Below are 24,082 nucleotides of genomic sequence, written 5' to 3'. Positions count from 1 at the left end.
GAAAAAGATGGAAATGACAGTTCACAAGACTATTAGTAAACAAATATCAAGAGAAAATAGGGGTCTTGATCTCTACAGGCAGCTACAGATATACCATGACTCCAATGAGGAGTTCACAGAACAATTATAGTTACTAAGTAATGAAGAGTAACATTTACAACAAGCATTTAATCTTGTTGCAAATCTGTATTTTACAGGTGAACTTACTACTGGGGGGAAAAAAGCCCTCTTAAATTGGTTCTTCTTCAGGTTAATTTTTGTGCATTCTCCTTATACTCCTTTTTTCTTTAATTTTTGAAGTTTGGTCACTAAAAATGTCTGTCTAGTTCACTGATCAAGTATTCACACTTTGTTAAGCAACAAAACCTCTTCATTATTCTATAGTGTGTTTCATGGAAGGACCTCAGCAGCATATATATACAAATGCCTCCATAAAGCAGGCAGAAAATTTGGTAGGAAATAGTTCTGTGCAAGCAGAAGTGGTGCTCAACTCTGATGTGAGAGTCATTCAGTTGAGGTGAATATGTGTATCTAGGACTCCTGCTCACAGCTGAGCAGAAGAAAACACAATAGGAGAATTTGAATTCAATTCAACAAAAATGGAGAATAAAAACCATAATAGAAGGTTTGCATAGGCTTAGTCATACAATATTTTGTCTACAGGTAGGTGATGTACAGATTAGATGGAATCATACAACCATATAGTATTTTATTGAAACAGGAGAATTATTTAAATTGTGTTTAATGCTGCTTCTTCAGACTATAATACCTGCGAAAATTGTTGTGATCTTTGAGATGGTGGATTTAATTCTAAAACTCTAATTTTTTAAGTAGGTAAAAATACACAGTGACGAATGTGATGTGAATTTGTGACCTCCTTATTTTATTCAGCTAGGAAACTAAGAAGGGAAAGTGCCCATGGAAGTTGTTCATTGTCTTAAATCACAGAATCACAGAATATTCTGAGTTGGAAGGGACCCATAAGAATCATCGAGTCCAACTCTTTAAGTGAATGGCCTGTATGGGGATTGAACCCCCAACCTTGGTGTTATTAGCACCATGCTGTAAAAGCTTGTATATTCTAAGAATTCTGGTTGTTCCTCTATTTAGACTACCTGTTTTTGTTTTGTTTTTTTTTTTTTAGTAATAGTACTATTTGAACTACTATTTTTTGCAATTCTCACCGTAACAAAAAGCAGTTCTCCTACTATTAATTATGTGGGCAAGAAACAGATCAGAATGTTCCGCACCCCAGATTTGTATACTCATTTTTAGGAAATGCCTCCCAAGCGTAAATTTAATTTATTGCAGACTTTCCTTTTTCCCTTTGGCTTTATGTCTCCTGTAGAAAGAATTGTAGTTTTAATATGAAGAACAAAATGTCAAACAGAAGAAAATAAAGAAGACTTACTTTTTTTTTTCCACCAAGAGGAAAGTTAAAAAAATCTCTTCTTATCAAGCGTAATAGAGAAGAAATGGTGTTATATAGGCAGAAAAACTTTCTCAGGAGAGAAATAAGGAAGAGAAATATTCAGTTCAGTTGGGTCCAAACTACAAGGTCTTCAAAAAGCAACCAGAACAACAAAAGCACCACATATTATTCATTGCAATAACATCACGTGCCAAAACATCAAGCCACTTCGGGAAAGAGGTAATTACAAACAATTCACTCTGACTTCCTAATCTATTTCTTTGTCTCACTACAGAGTCCAGAAAGCAGAGGCAGGAGAAGTAGAAAAGTTTCGCCAGAAGTTTATGTTGTTCCAAACATCATTCTGTCATTTCTTTGGCTATTTATGACCCTGTAAGGTCCAAACCAAGCAAACTGAAATATGATTTGTGCCGTTGGATTCTTTTCCCATTTTCTAATCATTCTAGAAAAACACTGCCACAGCTCCACTTTTTCTACCTCTACTGTCCTTTGGCTTGTCCCTTCCTTCCTTCCAGAAACAAACTCCTGCTGAAGCCCTCACTCTCTGTTGTTAGTCAAAGTAGAAACAAGTAGGAGTTTTCCACAACTTGGCTACTGGCAGTAAGGAAGAGAAAAAAAAGAAATCATTATTTCTAACCCAAAGGCAGAAATATTTCATATTAAAAGTCAAATAATCACATAATGAATTTTTAGAGCTACTAGCACTTTTTGTCTTTGGCCTTTACTGTACTGTAAGATTTAATCCTGTGGCCACCAGCTGTTAAGCAGAATATTTTACTCTGTTCCAGGGATATATCAATGTAATTAATTGTGATAAAAACCAGACCCATCCAACATGTTTTTCTGCCTTACTGTAGGATAAACTCTATCCATGTCAGTCCTTATAATCTTTATCTAATGTCTTTCCATCTTCAACTCCCATTACATCTATTTCACTGTTTCATTATTCATATAAATAAAGTTCTTCCTAGTTTTTAAACTTATACTTAATTGCTGCAATTTAACCCCATCATTTCTTCTCCTATCTAGCATGGATAGAAGAATAGATTATTTCTTTTCTTTTTATACTATCACTTCACAAACTTGAGCCATCAGGTCCTCCTTTAGTAATTTCTCTTGTAAAGGTATGTACCCCCAATTGTTTAGTTTTTTATTTCACAGGTCTGCTTTGTTGCTGAAATGCAATGCTTAAAATTGAATGCAGAACTCCAGCCTGGAGTACAGCACTGAGAAAAATTGGATAATTACTTCACCGTGTCTTACAAGCTGTATTTCCTCTTACAAGAGATAAAATGTTCTCTAGATTTTTTTTTACAACTTCATGGCTTTGGTAACCCCTGTGCAGAATGTGATACATGCAGACTCACAGATTCTTTTCCAAAGAAACAGTATTTCAGCAAGTTTTTTCTACAGCATATTTTTGCTGTCCATAATTTCTTCCTACGCCTAGCACCTTCCACTTGCTTCCACAGAGTTTTAACATATCTTTTGGTCCTTTTCTCTAATTTGTCAAAGCTGATTTTGAATTCAAAGCTTGCTCTTGAGTATATGGTTCCTCTTTCCCAGCTCTATATTATCTCAGACTTGATAAACTTGGTCTATGCTCTACCATCCAGGCTGATTAAAGAAAAATAGCAAAGAATAGATTCCAGGAGGGACGCCTGTGATTGCTTTGTCTTTTCACTTTGTCAGGGAATTATTGACAACGCACACAGTTATTCAGATAACTTTGTATGCAATTTACTACCAGTTTAGAAACTTAATCTAGCCCAAGATTTTCTAGCTTGCTTAAGAGAATATAGTGCTAGACAGTGCCTAAAGATTTGTTTAAGATTACATGACATTTGCTGCTTCTTGACAATCTCTAACAATTGTTGAAGAATTGGTTTAATGTAATTGGTTGCTGACCTACTGTTACTCATCCTTTTCTTGCTTTGCTACTGCTAACAAATAATTTTCTTGAATATTTGTTCCAAAGTTCTCTTAACCAAAGCTAAGCTGCTAAGATAGACAGTGTTCTTTTTTATGGCAAATTTAAATTTTGGTACTATGTTCCCCTTCTTGCAGTCTTTGTGAACATCACACACCCTTAGAAACACTCTTAAAGGAAACTTTTAATAGAGATTAGATTGCTTCTGGCCAGTGTTCTGTAAGTATCAAGATGCAGTCCATCACACTGTGCTCATTCATGTACTTCATGGACATCAAAGTCCTGAATAAGCTGAAATTTAAAGACTAGACTACTTTCACAATGAATGCTGATTGTGAAATGACTATCCTGAATCCTATGCAGGATAGTCATGCATCTGATAAAGAAGCTAAGAACAAAGTAACAATAGAGTATACTTTGCTATTTATTCAAAAAGTATTTTAATGTGCATTGAGAGATTTAAGTTTGTATTATATATTTTATGTAGTGAATTGAATTCCTGAAAAAATACACATGTGCATGACCTACCAAAGAAAGACTGTAGTTGTGTGTTGGGTCTGGTTGAGATGGAGTTGACTTTTTCGTAGCAGCCATATGGTGCTGTGGTTTGAATTTGTGACTAAAACAGAATGGATAACACATCAATGCTTTGGCTGTAGTTGAATAGTACTTGAACAGCACCAAAGCTTTTTCTGGTCCTTATTCTGCCACCCAGAAAGTAGGCTGGTAGTGGACAAGAAACTGTGAAGGGACAGTCAGGACAGCTGACCTGAACTGGCCAAAATGATACTCTCTACCACATAATGCTATCCTCAGCAACAAAACTGTGAGTTTTTTTCTTCAAATGTAGCCATTGTTTGGAGACTGGCTGGGCATGGGCCTCCTTGAGGAGAAAGTGATTGCCTTTCCATCACTTGCATTTTACCCATCTTTTCTTCACTTATTAAATTGTGTTTATCTTGACCCCTAAGCTTTTGTCTTTTATCTTTTGCTTTTCCTATTCTCTCCTTTTCCTGCTGGTGGAAAGTGAGCAAGTGGCTGTAGGAGTGTGTAGCTGCTGGCTGGGGTGAATTGACAACAGATGTGTTAAATGGAAGACTACCATACCCAAAAGTTCAGACCATGTTTTTATTACATGTATTGATTCCCAAAAATATCTCTAGTAAAGTAAATAACACAGAAGCTTAACCAGCAGAAAAAAAATGTTCAGCTATTTAAAAGTATGCTGAATCCTGTTCAGACAATAATTGCTTTATTGCATACAGTAAGGATAATTATTTTTGTACAAAGTAATTATACTATAATTTTTGGTTGATTCAGGATCATTAAAATAACAATATATAAGCTGTACAGTATGGATTTCACTTAGTCGATAGATTTCTAGAAATTTTCTAAAATACAGTGTTTTGATTACAATTACAGATGTTTCTGAACCACCATTTAGCTTTCATATCCATATTTGAGTTCTTTACTTAGTCCTGTAGGAACTATTGTCTAGCTTTACATGGAAAAATGGAAGCTCAATGAACAGGCAAGCCAATTATTTGTTAATGTTCCTAGTACAAACGATAGGACAAGCAAATCTTGCTAGAAGTATTGTTTTTTGCACAATCTAAACTTTACATTGAAGTTTTTCTGCAGATTGCACTTCAAGAAGCAACACCATTTCTGTGCATTCTTGTAGCTACAAGAATTCACGTATATATCAAAATGTATTTACTTCTCATATAAAGATGTGGATATTGAAAGTTTTTATCTGTGTATTCAGTGCTAGCAATATTTATGTCTTATGGTGTTCTATGGGTTTTGAACTGAGAATTTTGCTTCTAAGTTCAGACAAAAGGAATTCATCATCTACAGGCAAAGTGTTACGTACTTTGCCAAAGTTAGGTCTAAATTATTTAGCTAGAGAACAAGATTTTCTACTGTTCTCAGTACTTAGGTTGCAATTCAATCTCTGCAGCAGGTTTGCATGAATGCATAGATCAGCATTTTGCTAAATGATGTGTGAAAATAGTCACACACCTCAGGTGTTTAGATTTTTAAGTTCTATATTACTTTAAATAGATATCAGTCTACTGCTAAAGTTTTAATAACTCCTGTGGTGTACTGAATCCGGTACTGAAAGGCAGGTATTACACTGCAAAAACAACGTAGGAGGAGAAAAATGACAGATCTTAGCTTCTCAGTCATTGTAAGTGGATAGTTTTTATGCTTTGGGACTGTGTAGAGAAGCAAGGTAGCCAGCTCTTGTTACTGGTGAAAATTTTTAATATGTTGTTATTTAAACTGTCATTACTTGTTTCCTCTGATATCCATTTTATTGATGCTTTCCTGTGTGTAATGCTGAACAGTTAAGCTGATGACCTCCATAAGATCTTTTGTTCTTATGAGTTAAAGTATCAAAAATGTGCATTTGTAATTTTAACTATTTTTCATGCTACTTCCTTCAGAACTCAGTAATCAAATTCACATGGGCCTAATGCTTTGCACATTTTTACTGGAGTAACCTCTTTATTGTCTTTTCCAGCACAGCAGTGAGGTCTTTAACATTTTTGCTTTCTCTCAGGAAAATGTACCTGTCTCTGGGATGATATCTTCTGTGTTTTCTACCAGTAACAAGACCAAGAAATCTTTTAGCCCCTTAGCAGAATCAAGCTCCTTAGTTGCCAGCCTTCTGTTTTTCTTCTCAGTGATGCTGGTTTTTGCTTTTTTTTTTTTATTGTAAATTTAAGTTAACTAGTTCAAACACCATTAAATTTAGTACAAGCCTCAAAATTGCACTTTAAAAATTATGTTTTTAAAAAAGTAATTTGCTCACTACATTTACCTCTGATGTCTTCTTTGTTATCATATATATCCCTACAAAAGAGGCATCCCATTCTACACTATTGGTCATTAATCATTTATGTACGACATCCATGGAAGGTCCAATATTAGTCAGATCAGCTCCTCTGCAGTGGATCAAGCTATGTGGAATTACCCCATTTCAGTATATCATGTATATTTTTCTTATCTGATCTACAGGAATGGTGCTGTTGTGTGTTATTCATCTGCCACCACATTGCAAATGAACTTACTATTTACAAAAGGCAATTCACCTGTTAGCTAAGGTCATAGCTAATACAGGATCACATGTCTGAAGGTTTGACTTTATTTAGCAATTCATACATAATGCCTGTGATTGTAAAAACCATCAAAAAGTCCAGGAATATACCCCAGAGTAAGAGAAAAATGCTTGATAGGCTTCATTCTAACAATATTTGCACTGATGTTCATCCGGAGAAACTGCAATCATAGGAGGAGTCAGAATAACTGGAGTAATTCCAGCTTTATTACAAATTTATTATAATTTTTACAAGCATATATACGAAAAAAAATCTGGTATTGTGTTTCAGGTCAACACTGAAGGAGACGAGAGCATGAAGGAATTTTTTCACCACAATCTGCATCTGTTAACAGTAGCATACTTGCTTTATGGGAGTATTTTTTCACTTAAAATGTTAAACACAGACCCATAAGGCAGTTGGTAGACAATAGGATTTATGGCTTGAGCTACTATACTAAATTTCATGGTCTTCTAAAACCACACTGTGGATTATCTAATATTTCAAGTCACGTATTGTTTCTCTAACTCTGAATTTGCTAAGTTTTATTTGTTTTATCCACACTGGCAGCAGTACAAACAATAGAACACTTTTTTTATTATTTATACAATTTTTCAACCATCTGCACTCTAAACAATAAAGATTAAATGCCTTTCATTTTTTAGCCTAAGTAAAATGTCAAAGGCTAATTTTGTTTTTTGAACATCTGAAAAGTCTAAGCAAAAGCTTTTAGTTCACTCTTTTCAACATATTTATGGTTTCAGAAAAAAAACTGGGAGGAAATAAATAAGGTTCTTGGCCTCTAGCTTGAGACACAGCTTCTGCAAAATAATAACAATCATCCTTTAAAAAAAAAGTACAAAGAACAATTTACTTTTTCCCATCAGATCAAAGCTGGAATTTCAAACATTTGCAGGCAAATATTTTCCTGAATGTTTTGCAACTTTTAACTAGAGTAGTTGCTTTATTGTCTTTTTCATCGCAACACAAGGTCTTTGTAATTTTCCATGTGCAAAAACAATTTTTGCTTAGGACTGTGAGTTGGGCATTTAAGTGTCTTTCAGGAGCAATATCAAGCAGCAATCCATCCACATACCTGGCCCACTTTACAAATGAAGAAATTAAGACCAAAAAGGTAAGATCATTTCACTATGACGAAAAGAAAACATGAAAAATCTGTAGTTTCAAATATTTTCTTACCAAATTTTTAACTAATTTCTGTGAATATGAACTGTAGGTTAGTTTGAGTTACTTATTTGAATAGTATTAAAGACGTAAACCTGAGAGGATATGGATTGAAACAAAGTTGTCACATAATCAGAATAATGTGAAAGTTTAGCATTTCCTAAAAATACTCAGCCTTATCCAATAAATAAATAATTTTGATGGCGCAAGCCACTTCTAGAATTTTAGAAGAAACTTTAAGATTGCTTTCTTTAAATCTCTCTGTTTATTTTTTTGTGGTTTTGTTCAATAACATTAAAGAAAAGGTAATAATTTCCACAGAACCTTTACCACTCTGAAACCACGCTAAGAGAGAAAGAGGTTTTGAATAAATTAAAAAATATGCACAATGACTATTTAAAAGAGCTGTAGCCTATGATCATACTGGTGAAAAGCAAGAAAAGTAGCTATGTCAAGAGGAAGACAAGGCATTGGTATTAGGTTTGAGGCTCTTGACTTTCCTGTATCTGTCAAATAACTTAATTGGGGTAGCAACCAACTCAGAGAGAAGGGTGGATTGAAAGTTAGTCTCAGACAATCACTGTTCCCATGCAACAGTGTTTTCCACAGACACAAAACCTGCTGAGTCCCAGAAGCATTTATTGTTTTATAAAGCTGTACTGCTGCTTCCCATCAACTTTTTTTAATTATGAGTGATAAAACCTGAAGTTCCTCACAAAGCTCAGAAGTTTCACTTCTGCTTCCATTCCAGTAAAATCTGGTCTAGCTGCAGCTATAGCTAAAGTTCCAGGAATACACAGAAAATTAGTAAAGCTTAGTTAAGATGATGGCATTTTATAACAGTCATACATGTGAAAGAACACACAGCATTGCACTGCCAAGGAAGCTCACCCTGCATAGTGTTCCTTTAAATATATCTCTTTATATGCATAAAACCTCTCTTATTCTAAAAGTCTGAGTTATATGAACTGATATGAAAACCTGAGTAAAAAAAAAGAAAAATGTTTTCTTTTTGAACTTACTCATCTATTAATAAATTTTTTGCGCTTAATAATAGATTTTTAATAACAAATAATTACTTTAAAATATGATTACCGTTATCTATTTCTCACCATACTGTAAATATAGGAACTACATAAACTGCAGTGGGGTAACTTAGCACTTAGATGACTACTTAAGCTTATACTTCAAAAACTGGAAGCAAGGGGAGTTTTCCCATATTTTTCTATCATTTTTTTCTTTTAAAATATACACCTTGAACAACATATTAAAAAAACCCAAAAAGTTTGTGTTTTATTTGTGCAAATTCATGAGTGGATTTTGCAGTCTCAGTGTCTTCTCTAATTATTTCCAACATGATGTTTACTTCTGGTTATATAGAAGTACAGAATGCAGATCCCACCTACATTAGTCATGTTTTACAATTGAAATAGTTACCACTTACTGCCATTACTAAGGAGAATAAAGATAATTTTAAACAAATAAACTTAGGGATTGTTTTACAAAAATACACTACAAGATATAAGCAACCTCATAAGAGGACCTTGGAATTCAAAGGGCATTTAGCATTGACTGTAGTGGGTTTTGCATCTGGAAATGAATATAACACTTGAACCACTGACAGCAGTGGAAATGGCTTCTTAAAGTGTGCCACTGTATATGATAAGGAAAAGTTAAACCTAATAATAGAAAAAAGAAGATGCGGGACACAGAGCTTTATATAATGTGAAGATGGTTCACAGCTCTGTATTGAGATGGATCACATGTGCAGGGTTAATTCCTGAACTGGGAACAATTCAGTGGTGGTGGTGATTTTGAGAATCTCAGCATAGAACAAACAAACAAACAAACAAATAAATAAATAAATAAAGCCACAAAAGAAACAAACAAAAGAGTAGTAAACACAAAGGAAACACTGTAAAACTTGGAGAAAATATTCACTTACTGGTATCAGAGCTCATGAAATATGCTAAGTCATACCACCACCCTTAAAAGGCTATTTATCGCTTTTTAAGAAATAATAGAAAAAAATAAGGTAATATCAGCCCTCACAATTAGAAAAGTAGTTTAAATATTTCATTCCTACCTGCACAATGAATTAAACTTTTCTACCCTCATTTCTTACAAACAAAGATTCTTGAATTTTAAGATACATCTTTTAATATCCACTTCCACTTAACCCACTGACCTTATTAATGAAAAACTGCCTTGTTAAAAAAGTATCTAACAAGCTCTTCTCCGTTCAATTCAATGAAACTACACCAAGGGCATCAAGTCTTCTGCAAATGCTACATTAAGAGGTACAAGAGTTTACTTACTGGCCATGGCCAACCAGCAATCCAATAAGTTAGAAAGAATTTTCCAAACAAATAGCACTTGGTTCCCTAAAGACCTGTTGAAAATATTCTCTACACAGTATTTTCTAAATTTTCTTTCATACTTGAAAGACTCTGAAGTGTGTATGCCAGAGTTACAATGGGTACAGACTCTTTCATTTACGTATGTGGAAACTATCTTCTTCCAGGTTTTTATGTTTTAATATTACTCAAAGGTTTGAGGAGAGAAGAACTGAGAGCAACAAAAAAGTTGATAAAGTAGTATATACTTTCATATCTCTTCTTAAATACAATTTTTCATTTTGCAGGCCACCTTCTGTATCCTCTTTGTGTCTCTTACATTGTCCTTTATATAACATAGGTAATCTTTTAAAACTAAAAGCTCTACCAAATCACTGCTGCTATGAATGAAAACAGACCCAACCTATATATTCCATTATTAACTGAACATAAAATTCTTTCCTGTTTGCTCTTTTTGCCTGTGAAAGTGCTCTCAAAAATGAGCTAACTTTTTTTTATATATATATATATATATGGCATACATTATTGATATTTTGACTTGTAAAAGAATGGAAGAAAGAAAATAAGAGTACTAAGAAATATAATTTAACCAGTTACTATGAAAACCCACAGATAAAATTGGTAACTAAAATATAGGACTTTTTTTCTATTCAGGTAGTTCAGGAATCCTGAATCATTCACACATCAAAATTCTCACATGAAAAAGAAATTAAAAATCAGTGCACTTTGTGCTCAATAAAAGAAATGGGGGCATTTGTCTGCCTACATTTCTTCTGGATTTATATACAGCATATACCAAAGACACTATTTCTGCTTAAATCATCACAATACAACTGTACCCCCACAGAAAGTACACAAATAAAACACAGAAATCAAAGACTAATACAAGATTTGCCTGCATAATTCAGATTATTGTCTATGCTGCTGAAGAAAGTTTTGTCTGCATAATTCAGACTATGCTGTGGAAGAAAGCACATTTCAGAACTTTCAGCTAACATCAGAAAATTTGCCAAAAACTGCATTGACAGGTGACAGCACTCTTTTTAAAAAACTAGTAGCCCAACCCCTTTTGTGACAATAAAATACAACAGCTAGTATAACTAACTTTTTTTAAAAGTTTAATGTTTGGATAATAAAAGAAATACCTGTTGGATTTTTCTATATTGCAGTATATGATGATAGCAGGCATTAGTACTGATGAAGATCTTATGTCTTCAACTGGCCTACAATTTCATAACAAGGCATGATTTTTCTGAACACTGTTAATTGTAAAACAAGATTTATTTCAACATGTATGATGTGCTTTGTTTTCTGTTTTGTCTTACTGTTTTAATTGTCCAATTAGTTTAACAGATCATAATTAAATTCATATTTGAATATTGACAGTTCCAACTTCGACAGATTTCAATTTTGCTTCATACAAATATTTCAACTGCTCTCCAAGAAGCAGGAAGCTTTTACAGTGATCAGAGTAAGAATGTCTCAGTCCAGTTACAGCACAATATATGTATTTGTACACCACAAGAAAATGTGTTGCACTATTTCCTCTCAAAAAGGAGATCACAAAGCGCTTTTATTTCTCAAGCTAATTTATGAATGAGTGGGGTATTTTAGAATAGCTTCTTCAGACAGAGCATTTGCAATAGATTAAACCTTCTGTTTCCTGATCCAGTGCTTAAGTAATTTCAATGACTTTCCTCAACAGCTCAAATTTGAAAAATCAGATAATTGATTCCTTTTCTTTTCTTCAAGAATTAGCATAACTCTGTCAGTTTTAAAAAAAAAAGACTTTCAATTGTTTTTGCTGAGTAACTCTGATCATGTCATGTATCTATCAGTTGTCACACTTTCAGCTTTCCTCTTTTATAGAGAGTCTCTCATTTGATCACAGTGTCATTTTGGAACACTGCTAGTATGCAGCAAAGAGGTTCAGTGTTTTGTTTTTATTCCATCCCATGATTTTCTAAAAACCCACACTGATAGATTCTAATGCAACTATCCTCACATTCACTTGTGAAAAGCATGTTTAGTAGGAAGAACAACTTCCAGATTTTTCTGAGACATACAGCATTCTCTTCTTAACAGCTGTTTGACATGTTCATTAACAATCTTTCTGCTTGGACACTGGTAGATGTGTCCAGCTGATTTGTAATTTCACATTACACTGTGCAATGTGTCTGTATTGGCAACTGATTGCCTTCGGTGAGGGCAAAATGTGACTCAGCAGCCTTTAAAATCACAAGTTTCTTTTTATACAACTGTATTAGCATTGTAAACACTTCTGGAAGGTGTGCTGTAAAACTGACAAACTTGCCACCCTCAAATAATTTCAAGCTTAGTAGGATTGCATTTATTTCTGCTTCTGCTGCTACTTCTGCATTCCCAGGTTTCATACTTTCAGTGAAGAAATGTGATTGAAATGCATAAATTTGGTTCCTCGTTTTCTACTGAGGTGCATCACAGCCTTAACTTTAATCTTCTTTCACAGATTTCTAGGTCAGAAATATTCTTCCATGGTAGCTTGTGACATGGAATTATCTATAATGGTTAAAATCTGATAAAGCTCATCTATAGCTCTTCTCAGCTAAGTGATTACAGATGTGCCTTAGGTAATTTAAAATGCTTAATAGCATGTATTCTCAGTCTTTCTTCTGCGAATACTGAGGCATGACTAGTAAGATAAACAAATTCAGACTGCTTTCAGTCAGCTCATTAACATATCAGAGAAACAATCTGGTAATGCTCTAATTTAACATTTATTTCCCAGGTCTGATCATCAGCAAACAATTGCAAACACCTGAAATAAACTTATCATATACCATTCTTGAGTCCATACACCAGAGAGTACTTTACTTTTCTAGTTACTGTTTAGTCTTCTAGCCTCCACACCTGTGACTAGTCAAACTTACAGTATAGGCAAGACTTCCCATAGACCTTCAACGATGGAAAAAACTTTTATTCCATTCAAACACAATATCTCACTTGTAATTTAGAGTCTTTCTCAAAACTTTGCCTCCTCAAAAACACTGTACCTCGGCTGCATGTATGGAGATTTTCCAGGTTCTGATTAAGCCATAAAAAGGCTACTTTGATCTTCATAGTGTCCCCCCTAAAAGTACAGTTTCTACTACGATTTTATTTAAAATTCTTAATTATACAATAAATTAATGTATTTTAGGTATATCTTTACATATACAGAAGAAACTACCACATTTCATAAGCTGTGTCAATATTCAGCCCATTTTGCCTATGACAAAAAATCTATGATGCTTGTTTAGCATCTTTAAACATGTTGCAGTCTGCTCTGTGTGTTTACTTGGGGCTTGATTTTATTAACAAATTGATAGTGCATAAAGTAAAAGTTATATCTGCAATGGTGAAAACATTGTAAGTATGGAAGAAAGAGGAAGTAGGCATGGGGATGATGTACCTGTTGCATATGTTATATTGAGCCTTTCTTAAACAGAATTTTTATCAATGCTGTAAAAATTAACAGGCTTGGACCTTTCTATATTTTTGGCTCCTTTGCACACAAGGTTTATGCCAGAATGAATAGATTGGCACAGGGTTGTGTTCAGTTGAAGGCAGCTCTGCAATTAACAAAATGATATAACCAGGTAGTTGAGCCGGATAAACACTGGTGATACTTTAAGAACTTTTTAAAGACACTAGAAAAGCTGAGAGAATTGGGATTATTCAGCCTGGAGAAGAGAAGGCTCCAAGTTGATCTTACTGAGACCTCCCAGTACCTAAAGGGGATCTACAAGAGAGATGGAGAGGAATTTTTACAAGGGCTTGTAGTGACAGGATGAGGGGGAATGGCTTTAAACTGAGAGACTAGGTTTAGATTAGATATTAGGAAGAAATTATTTACCTTGAGAGTGTGAGGAACAGGTTGCTCAGATAAGTTGTGGATGCCCCATCCCTGGAAGTGTTTGAGGCCAGGTTGGACAGGGCTTTGAGTAACCCAGTTGAGTGGGAGGTGTCCCTGCCTACAGCAAGGGGGTTGGATCTGGGTGATTTTTAAGGTCCCTTCCAACCCAAACCACTCCATGATTCTGTAATTCCATGATCTTTTAAAAGAGGTCTCAGCTCTAGTACTGTGTGCAGTTTTGGGCACCACTATATAAGGAGGATATTAAGCTATTGGAGAGCATCCAAAGGAGGGCCATGAAGGTGGCAAAGGGCCTTGAGGGGAAGCCGTATGAGGAGCAGCTGAGGTCACTTGGTCTGTTCAGCCTGGAGAAGAGGAGGTATCATGGTCCTACAGCCTCCTTACAAGGGAAGCACTGATCTCTTCTTTGTGATGACCAGTGACAGGACCAGAGGGAATGGCCTGAAGTTGTGTCAGGGGAGATTTAGGCTGGGTATTAGGAAAAAGGCTCTTCACCCAGAGGGTGAACAGGCTCCCCATGGAAGTGGTCACAGTACCAACCCTGAGAGAGTCCAAGAAGTGTTTGGACAACGCTCTCAGGAACATGGACCATCTTGGAGAGGGTCCTGTGCAGGGCCAGGAGTTGGACTCGATGATCCTTATGGGTCTCCTCCAGCTCAGGATATTCTATGCTTTTATGATATATATCTGACAACTAAAATGATGCATCTGGGAAAAACTTCATCTCCCTGTCTATATGGTATTTATCAGAACTCATTTTAAAAAAACCCTGTATTATCATCTGTAAATCACAGTATTTCATTGTTTATTTTAAGTTAGCACAATAACTGCCTGAGATAGTTAGAATTTTTTTTTTTTATTTAAAGGCCACATCTGATTTAATATTGTATTGCTTCACTAAAATCAATAGACCGACACCAATTTATAAGATATAACGATGCATTAATTTCAATGGGAGGGGGGAAGATTTATTGTTTTTCAAGTGTAAAAGGTATTTCAAAACTATTTTAAAATCAGAATCCGGCACCTTTTTTTGTGGGGAAGATATTTTTTTTTTGCAAGTCTATTGCAAAAAAATGGAACATTAGTTCTATTTTAAGCTTATACCACATATTTAGTTGAAAATATTCATAACTTGATTTGTAGTGGACAAAATGTGATCATTTACATCAGATTTACCATTGGATTAACATTAGACAGACTTTGCACTTATATATGCTAGTTTCCTAAATAATGAATATTGGCTGCTAAAATTTTATTATCTCAACTTTACTAGGTTTTCAGCAGATGATAATACGAGCTGCAGAACTGAAATCAAGAGTTAGATTCATATCTAACATTTAATGGGCTTTGATGAAGATTTCCCCAAATTGTCACATGATGATAGTATCTGTCTCAGCTTCCCAGTTGTGCCTTTTTCACCTTTAGTGTTAGTTAGCAAAAATATATGTTCAAGAATAATCCATACCATTCTTGAACTTACATTTCAGAAGTTAAAACTTTTGTAGGTAAATCCATACCTGACAACTGAGAGCGTCTTAAAACCAACAACTCATAGACCCTCAGTGACTTAGACATAAAGCTACAGACAACCTTAATAGCCAAGAATCTCCATGATCAAGATCTAGCATTTATTTGAATATGGTTTCAGCTTTCGTTGCTAGGAAAATGTTAACTTTTTTATTCAATAGTCTACATCATCCCAGGATGTAATTAAAAATAGTCTATTTTATTACACGTAGTAACATCAATCAGCATGAAATTAACAAATTAATTTCTTTCAAAACTTTCTTATTCTACAGTAGAACCAAAATATATTTTTTTTAGGCTATTTAGAAGGAATCTCATTTTTTCTGTCCATTTTAAAGTCTGCAGCAAGCCACTGGGAATCTGATAAGATGGCATGAGATAAAGTACAGAAATTACATACGCTTCACCTTGTGTCACGTCAGTTGACAACTGCACTGTTCACACCATTCTTTTTCTAAGATCAGCATGTGCATGGATATCATTTGGCTAAAGCTCTACCTTGATAAAACAGTGTGTTAGTGGGAAAGATGGATGTATCCTTAAGATTTTTTCCCCTTAATCCTTTCATCCATCCATCCATCGATCAATATACGATGGCTATAGCCTATAATTATAGTTCACATACTTGGAATATTTTTTGCAAGAGGACATCCTATTCTGTAGCCGCACCAAGAAAAGAAAAATTATCTTAGCAGTAGCTTGGTACTCAGCCATGACTTATGCATCAGTATCTAGAATGGGAGATGGATAGATTTATGCGAGTAATTAAAAGTTATTTTATATATACATAAGAGATATATAGTTCTATATATCTTCTTAACAACCTGGTATTTTCTGATTAATTTCTCATATTGTGGATTCATGAGGTGGAAAAGATTCAAATTGTTCACAAAAACCCCCAGCCTAAAAGTGTAACTTATTTACTGATGAATTATGTGCTGCTTTAGTTTGCTATTGAACCATGTCTATCTGGACTAGTTGTCCTCACTTTAAAAATCTTGCATGAAGTTGTTTAGGGAAAAAACTTTTCTACGTGGTGTTCTGACAATAAGGAAGAGAATTAGAAGACGCCAGCAAGTATTTGAGCTGTCTAAATACTATTGTATTCATTGCCAGAAAAAAAAAAATGAAATGGCCTCTAAATTGCTTCCTCTAACCAAAATCTGTAATCCCTGGTACTACTATGATGGAAAGTCTATAGATCTATAAATTATTTAAAATGTACTTGATGGTATTTAAATATCTAAGAAAGCTTTCTTGATTGTTAAGAAGTATGTTTAAGAAAAACAGGATAAAAATAGTCAAGGTACTTTCATTTAATTGATTATTTGAATTGCTGTTTAACAATCACAAGTTTTAGTTACCAATAACTGCAGAGAAAAAAATTAGTAGATTGTCACGGAAATTTAGAAAGTGCAAACTAAAAAAAAATGCCTCTACTTTCAAGTACCATTCAAATATATGGTTTCCTAAAAAGCAGACTAAATTGCAGAAGTTGTTATAACTTCAAGAAATATCACAACACTGACGAAGTAAAAGAGAATAACTGACAGATGCTTTGTGTGAAGTTAATCTGTATGAGAGGTAAGGTTGATCTGACAGAAGCAACAAATGCAGAGCAGAAAATACACCATTCATCCTTAACATTCTTCTTGAAGGCTGGATACACAAGAATGGTTGTCTACTCAGAAAAGCACAATTTCTCCGTGCCATTTTGTTTGGCCAAAAAAGGCAAACCCATCTCAAATCAAATTTTAAACCATCTTTCTGCAAAACATAAGCTGCGTAGCTACAGACAAAAGTATTGATGAAGTATTGTATTGATCAGCTACATTCTGTGCATGTACAAGTGTTTGTTTATTTATAGTGAGTTGATATTGGTAATTGAACACAGCTGGCCAGTAGCTTGTTTATACCCCCAAGCTCTGGCCTATCAGGTAGTATGTTTAAAAGTGATAGCTATATGCATTTCTGACTAAAAAAAAACCCCAGCTGTGTAGGTATAGTATACCTACACGTGGGTAATTTTTCTGTTTGTTATGATGACAATTTCTAACAATTTCTAACAATTAATTTACACAATATATTGAAAATACCAAAAAATATGTAGAATCTTGCTACACTTTGCACTTCTTCAGGTGCAAAACTATGTTCTGATGAAAAAGTTTAAACTACTCAGCAAAATCATGCAGAACTTCTCAAATGCTGTTTCACTGAACTTATATATTGTAAATATAGAGATATAAGCTAATACCAAATTCATATGTAAGAGAAATGCTGTTATGATAATCTTTCACTTTTTGCTTCTACAAACCCTGAACCAAGAGAGGACCAAGGTGACATATAAATTCAATACCTTGCAATAGCCAAGACTAAGATTTATGGATATATATTTTAATGACATTCACATTCTCTAATGTGAATTTAGATTTTTGATACCTAACAAAGCAAAGAATCTAACAGTACTGTACTGAACATTTAGCACTTTCTAGAACAGAAATAAGATTCTCATCAATACATTGTACAGATGAGCAACAAGCTGAAACAACACAAAGAGGAGACAATTCACCACAGCTGCAGGCATATTGAATAAACTATTATCTATTTGTTCAGCTGCATCTATATTCCCTTACTCACTAAATAGGCCATATTACTTACTAATTACCTAATTGGTATTTATGGCCTATTTATGCACATAACTATCTTATGGATAATGTACGTATTTTCTTTAGAACACTCAGAATCCTGCAGTTTTGTCACTGAAACCAGGTGACCTACTTAGCTAACAAGGCTTGTCCAGTCCATATAGTACAATCTATTCAGTTACAGAAAACACAGCACAGCAGTTCAGACAGCAATTAGAGAACAGGTGATTTTGTCTATCATGTGAATCTCTTTTAAGGCTGCAAATTAATTTAATTTTAAGAAGATTCTAGAAATTTGCCTCAAAATACAAAAGGCTTTTGCTTAGAGACACAAACTAGAAAACTAACAAGTACAAGCACATAATAACCACGAACTTCTACTCTCATGGGAAGATGATCTTTCTGCATCTAATTGTGGTTTTGATACCAGCTGTTCATTACTTCTGCATTTCAAGCTACTATCTTGAATACATGAACGTAGCCAGAGAGAACTGCAGAGAAGTCATTGTATTGCTGGCTGTTCTTTCCATGAGTGCTTACAAGACAAAATTCTCTGAGTGGAAAATTACTTTTTTGAATGGTTACTAGCACCATTTGCCAAGTACTTAAAGGAAACAATTAATCTCATGGCATTCATAGAGTATGGTAAATTATGAATGCATTTTTGTTGCATATATTCTCCTGTAAGTGCTACAGGTTTTTATTAATTTATAACTTTCTCAAATGTTTGTTGGTTTGGGCCAAAACTATCCATGTATGTCATCAGCTCGGAGATGAATTTGATCTTGCTAGCTTTTTTTTTAAAGTTAGCACAAGTTTTATGCAGACTTAAGAACAGGCTCAGGTGGCTTTTGGTAACACTCATATTGAGTATTTTTCATAGTTCTTTAGTTAAAGGAAACTGAACTTTTTTTTAATGAGGTAAATAAATAGATGAGTCAATGCAAAACAGATTTTGAAGGACATTTAGCAACAGAAGTCCACTAGTTCAACCAGAGTTTGAATTAAAATAAATTATGCACAGCTATTACATGGCTTAGGGGAACACTCCCACTTTAGGATCCACAATTTTTCTGTTACTACCATGTTGTATTAAAACTGAACAAATGTATAATATCTATTTGTATTTAAAATTCACGGAAGCTCACAAAATCCAGTAGTGCAGCTAAAATGAGCTTATTAAGATTTCTATTTGTTCCATTCCTGTTTTTCTCAGCTACTCGTCAGCACTACAAGCAGATGGGCATTGGCAATAGTGTCTGTAGATTAGGACAGTTGGACTTTCAGTGGTATTACAGAGCAAAGTAGAACAGCTGGGCTGACATTTGATGATTCAAAAAAATGTGTGAAAAATTATTACAGAAATGGGACTCAAGCTCTACATATGCTGCACCATCCACATTTATGCAGTTTCTCCAGCTTGTAACCCAAGTAATCTAATTTTCTTTCTGAAAAGAGAATCCATAAATATTTTATTTGCAAAAATTATTTCTGTGAATCTGAGCCCTTGTAAGTCACTGGACCTATTTCCATTGACTTCAACAGAGTCTCAGTTATATTGATGATGAACATTCAATATGAAAAGTTTTAGACAAAACCCCAAACAGTCAAGGTTATACTTGTATAATGTTCCCTACCCTTTCCCACGAGTTGAGATGTTACCTGAACATATTAAATATTAAATTTCTGAAATATTTCTGAAATAATTAATATTCTGAAATATTAATATTTCTGAAATATTAAATTTCAGAAAATGGAAATTGATACATTAACAGATAATTCATTTCTCTTTTTTTATACAGTCAACTGCAAAGATGCAAGTCTACTTTCAAGTTCTAAAAGTTCCTTTATCGCTGTACTGTGTTGTCTCTCTACACAATATTCCAGGAGTGTGTAAAAGTCCACTGGGGGGAAGCACCATCCATGCACTTAGAAGAGTTAATTTCTTTTTTAAAGGATTACAATCAAAATATGCAGTTTGTAAGTAGACAAGGGATGGGGAGAGAAAACAAAGCACAGAAAGAAGTTAATGGCCAAGAGTGCAGAGAACAGATTCTCATGACCCAAGCACTAAGATAAAAAATGCGTGTTAATCAATTTAGGAATGTGCTCTGGGTTTGTGTTTGTGCATTCATACAGATTCTGCAGTGATTAAAACCGTGGCTAACCACTGACAGACTGAAAATATAATGGCAGTATTGATTAGAAATATGGAACACTGTGTGAGGAATAAGCCAAACACAAACTTTCTCATTTTAAATCTTAGGCATCTGGTTAGTCACTAATTTAAACTACTAACATCCCAGAAATCTAAGAAAACATATTTGTTAATCATCATATCTGCAGAATGTTATTTGATTGTCACAACCCCTTATTTGAACATATATGTATTTCCCATGCCTTGTTTTACTTGCACAAGATCTGCCTATGGCATAGCTCAAACGTTCAGAGAGAATGACTGTTGCTATGTACATTGTTATTTCAGGTCATATGTCACTTGCTTCGATAGAAGAGGTTGCTAATTAAGCAATAACAATTAAGGTACAGGGCATTTCCCACAGACTAATGACCAACTAGGAGGAGCTGTGCCAAGGGCCATTAACCCCAGCCAGTCACTCACTGTGATGGGACAGATTTCTTTGAAGAATATCAATGTTTTAAAATAACAAGGATGACTCTGGACATAACAGAAATATAAACAGGAATGAATCAAATTAAGTACATTATGAAGATTTGTGTAGTGAATTCCAGGCCTCTTCCATATTCTGGGTAGGAGAGAAAAATGGATAGCAAGAAAATAGTATACCAAAGAATACTAAACGCCATTAAGTGCTCAAGCTTCTCTAAACTGCTCTCTTCACACTATCTTCTTGTATGTTTGTTCCTCTGATGACAATTTTTAACTTTGGTTATCATCACAAATACTAATAATTTAGCAAAAGCTGGTGCCTACTACTATTCTTGGTAAAAGGTCTACACTTAGGAGAATACAAAGAAATATTTCAGTGCTTTCTTTGTACTCTATGGTACTTGATGGGCAGATCTGTGAAACTCTCAGACCTGACAGCAATTCTTTTCAGAGATACAGAAGGAGGTTACAGACCTGGACTATGAAGCTCTTCAGCCTTTTTCATAACCTTTTCGGTAAAACATTTCTGAAAGGGTCTAGTTGAAAGCAGAGCTACTAATCACTAGCCTGTTTGCCAATTATTGTTTTCTCAAATTAGAACAGCTTATCTTTTTATTATCCCTGCAAGAGATTCTCTGCTTTCCTCCATACAGTCAATTCTTCTCTGCACCAACCATTAACATCTCCTTCATTTAACATTTATCCACAAATAACACTCAACAGAATAAAGGAGGGAGACACCCAGAAGGCATACTGGAAACTAGCTAAACAGATAGGTGCAAATCATCAATTAATTTTTCCCTTCCACAAGTACCTTACTGCTTAAGGCTCTCATCCACAGCCACCTTTTTCTCAACATTGCTCCCCTCATCTGCTAGAGGTTTTCACTTCTTTAAATATACTGATTCAATTAATAAGGTTAGATACAAAGCAAGCATTACAGTTTTCTGTCTTCAAGGTGAAATAAGCAGCTGTATTCAAGACTATTTTTAACTAAATAAACTTCTCTAAGGAAAAGGAATATGACTGCAAAATCCCTTTTTGAAATTTATGAGTTTTCAAGATTCTTTTTCTCTATTATATTTCTCCTGATTCCCCCTAATTTTTACTCATAGTATAAAAGATCATATATAAAAATTTGGAAAAAAATTAGAAGATATGAAGCAGCTGCAATACATGAAGAAACATCACTAGTTTATTGGAAAAAGATCTGGAAATGCATTCTTTAATTATAGTGTTTGGAATATGACCAAGTGTTTCAGAAACGTCCCTTTATCACCTGGAAGAGTTTGCTGTGGACACAGTGTGAAAATTACCACATTAAGTAACTTGAAAAGCTCAGTTGATTAACAGGTGACCTTTAGTCTCAGTGCAAACTATTGTAATTGCAGAACTATCTTTTTAGCAAGGCAAGGCTAGTAAGTTAAGAAAATAATCACAGATACAAGCGATTAATACTTTCAATATAATGTATTATTTCCTTATATGCAATTTTTTCCACATTTCTGATTTTCCACATTTTCTGTCATTTTGTTTTAATAATGTGTCAAGAAATTTCTAAAATTATTCTAAAGCTTCTGAATTTTCTTGTAGAAGTAAAATACTTCCAATGTAACATGAACCTCCATACTATGGCTCTAACCCACAAGCTCAAATTTCAGTTTTGTATGCACACCTGCATTATGTTTGCACTGCCTAAATTATTACATAACAGATGTAATAAGGCTCATCTGAAATTACTAAGAGCAATTAAAGCAATAAAGTATAAATGTTAAAGAATTCCAAAGAATTTCATCAGAAAGAACCAGCACCTAGAGCCTTCCTTTTCACTTTTTTCTTCATTTTGCTTTGTAATGCCTCTTTTCTCATTGGTTTTCCATTAGTCTTTTGGGTCATTTAAAATGATGGCAACAACATTTAATCTTGAGCTTAAAGACAGATCATATTTTCTCTCTAATGCAATATTTGTTTGCTATCCTAGGATTTGTCTCTGTAACTGTTGCTCATCAAATGTGTTCTTCAAGTTGATGAGAATAATGAAAGAAACTGTGGAAATTTGAGAGTCCACTTTTAATTACTCTAAAACAGCAGCTAAAGTTTCCACAGAGATCAGGGCTTTGTTATGCTTGGTAGAACTAGTTAGAAAAGTGCCTTTCTGAACTCAAAGAATGTTAAAAATCTTAACTTTTTTTAGGCCATAGGAAACAAGCAGAACTCAAATAAATTAAAAAAAAGGATACTATGGAATATTGGAAATGACTGTAAGAATAGGAAAAACCTATATTCAGTGCCAAGAAACTTCTACAAAGCATGAAAACGAAGGAGAATTATGTCTGAATTATTACTGAGTGCTCAAGATTCAGATTCTTCTGTCTAGAGGATTTAATAAGTAGAAAATTAAATAACTAAAAAAAGTTTCTGACAAGGTTTGTAGAGATTCTTACCTCTCTATTTTGCACATGAACATTTATGAAAATCCACCAAGTGATTGCACATAAAGTATGGCATTTGATATTCCAGTTGAATAAAACGAGGAACTATTTGAATATCTCCTGCTGATTCACCTGAATTTTTCAAGCTCTTCTCAGAAAGAGAGGCAGTTGAGAACTTTTGTTTTATTTTTTGAAATCCTCTATCATTTTAACCATATAACACAGGCAAAAAGCAGGAAAAGAAAGAAGGAAAGAAATGAAGGAATAGAAAATATTTTCTTGAAGAGCAGTCTTCAACGAGATATTCAGCACTACACAAAATCACACACACCAAGTAATTCTTTGAGCTTGATCCTATAGTCATATGTGCCAGCATAAATCCTGGAAAATTACACCAGGAAAGAGACTGTCTTAAAGTAAAACAGATGCTCATCTCTAATGCAATAATTTTGTTTTGCCAATTATAGTTGTGTCAGTGAGAAGACAACATAGTCACTGAATTTTCTGAGTACAATTTCACTATTATTTATGGCTGATTATTCAACCTGGCAGCTAGATCTGTCACTTTTCTAAAATCTTTTCATAATCACACTGAAGACAAGAATATGATTAGCTGAATGCTAATTATTTGGGGGGATAAAAAAGTTGAGAAGAATTTTTTTTTTCTCAGAAAGTACAGGTTCATCCAAATGAAAATTTCTGTGAAAACTGAAGTAGTTTCAAAACACTATCTTCATTTGAATTTGGTTTTTCTTTATTTTTAGTTTATATTGTTATGCATAACATTTTAGATCTTTGAGAATATTACTTCTCAAAGTTATTGATAAAAAACAATTTGCTATTATCAAAATCAAATATTTTAATATTTCTACCTCTGAATTACGTTTGTACAGAATATATCTATATTTTCCTCAGGACAGAAACCTTTTCCATAGAGAGA

At 34.1% G+C, this 24,082-nt stretch overlaps 1 protein-coding gene across 9 annotated transcripts in view; it reads right to left on the bottom strand.

Moving 5' to 3' along the window:
- NRXN1 (neurexin 1) overlaps positions 1–24,082 on the bottom strand; it is a 708,974-nt gene that overhangs the window by 653,148 nt on the left and 31,744 nt on the right. The gene's annotated exons all lie outside the window — the stretch shown is intronic.

This window comes from Pipra filicauda, unplaced genomic scaffold (assembly GCF_003945595.2).
Source record: "Pipra filicauda isolate LSUMZ 115617 unplaced genomic scaffold, ASM394559v2 scaffold386_size940508_pilon, whole genome shotgun sequence".
Taxonomy (NCBI): Eukaryota; Metazoa; Chordata; class Aves; order Passeriformes; family Pipridae; genus Pipra; species Pipra filicauda.
This window is presented reverse-complemented; position numbering and strand designations above follow the sequence as displayed.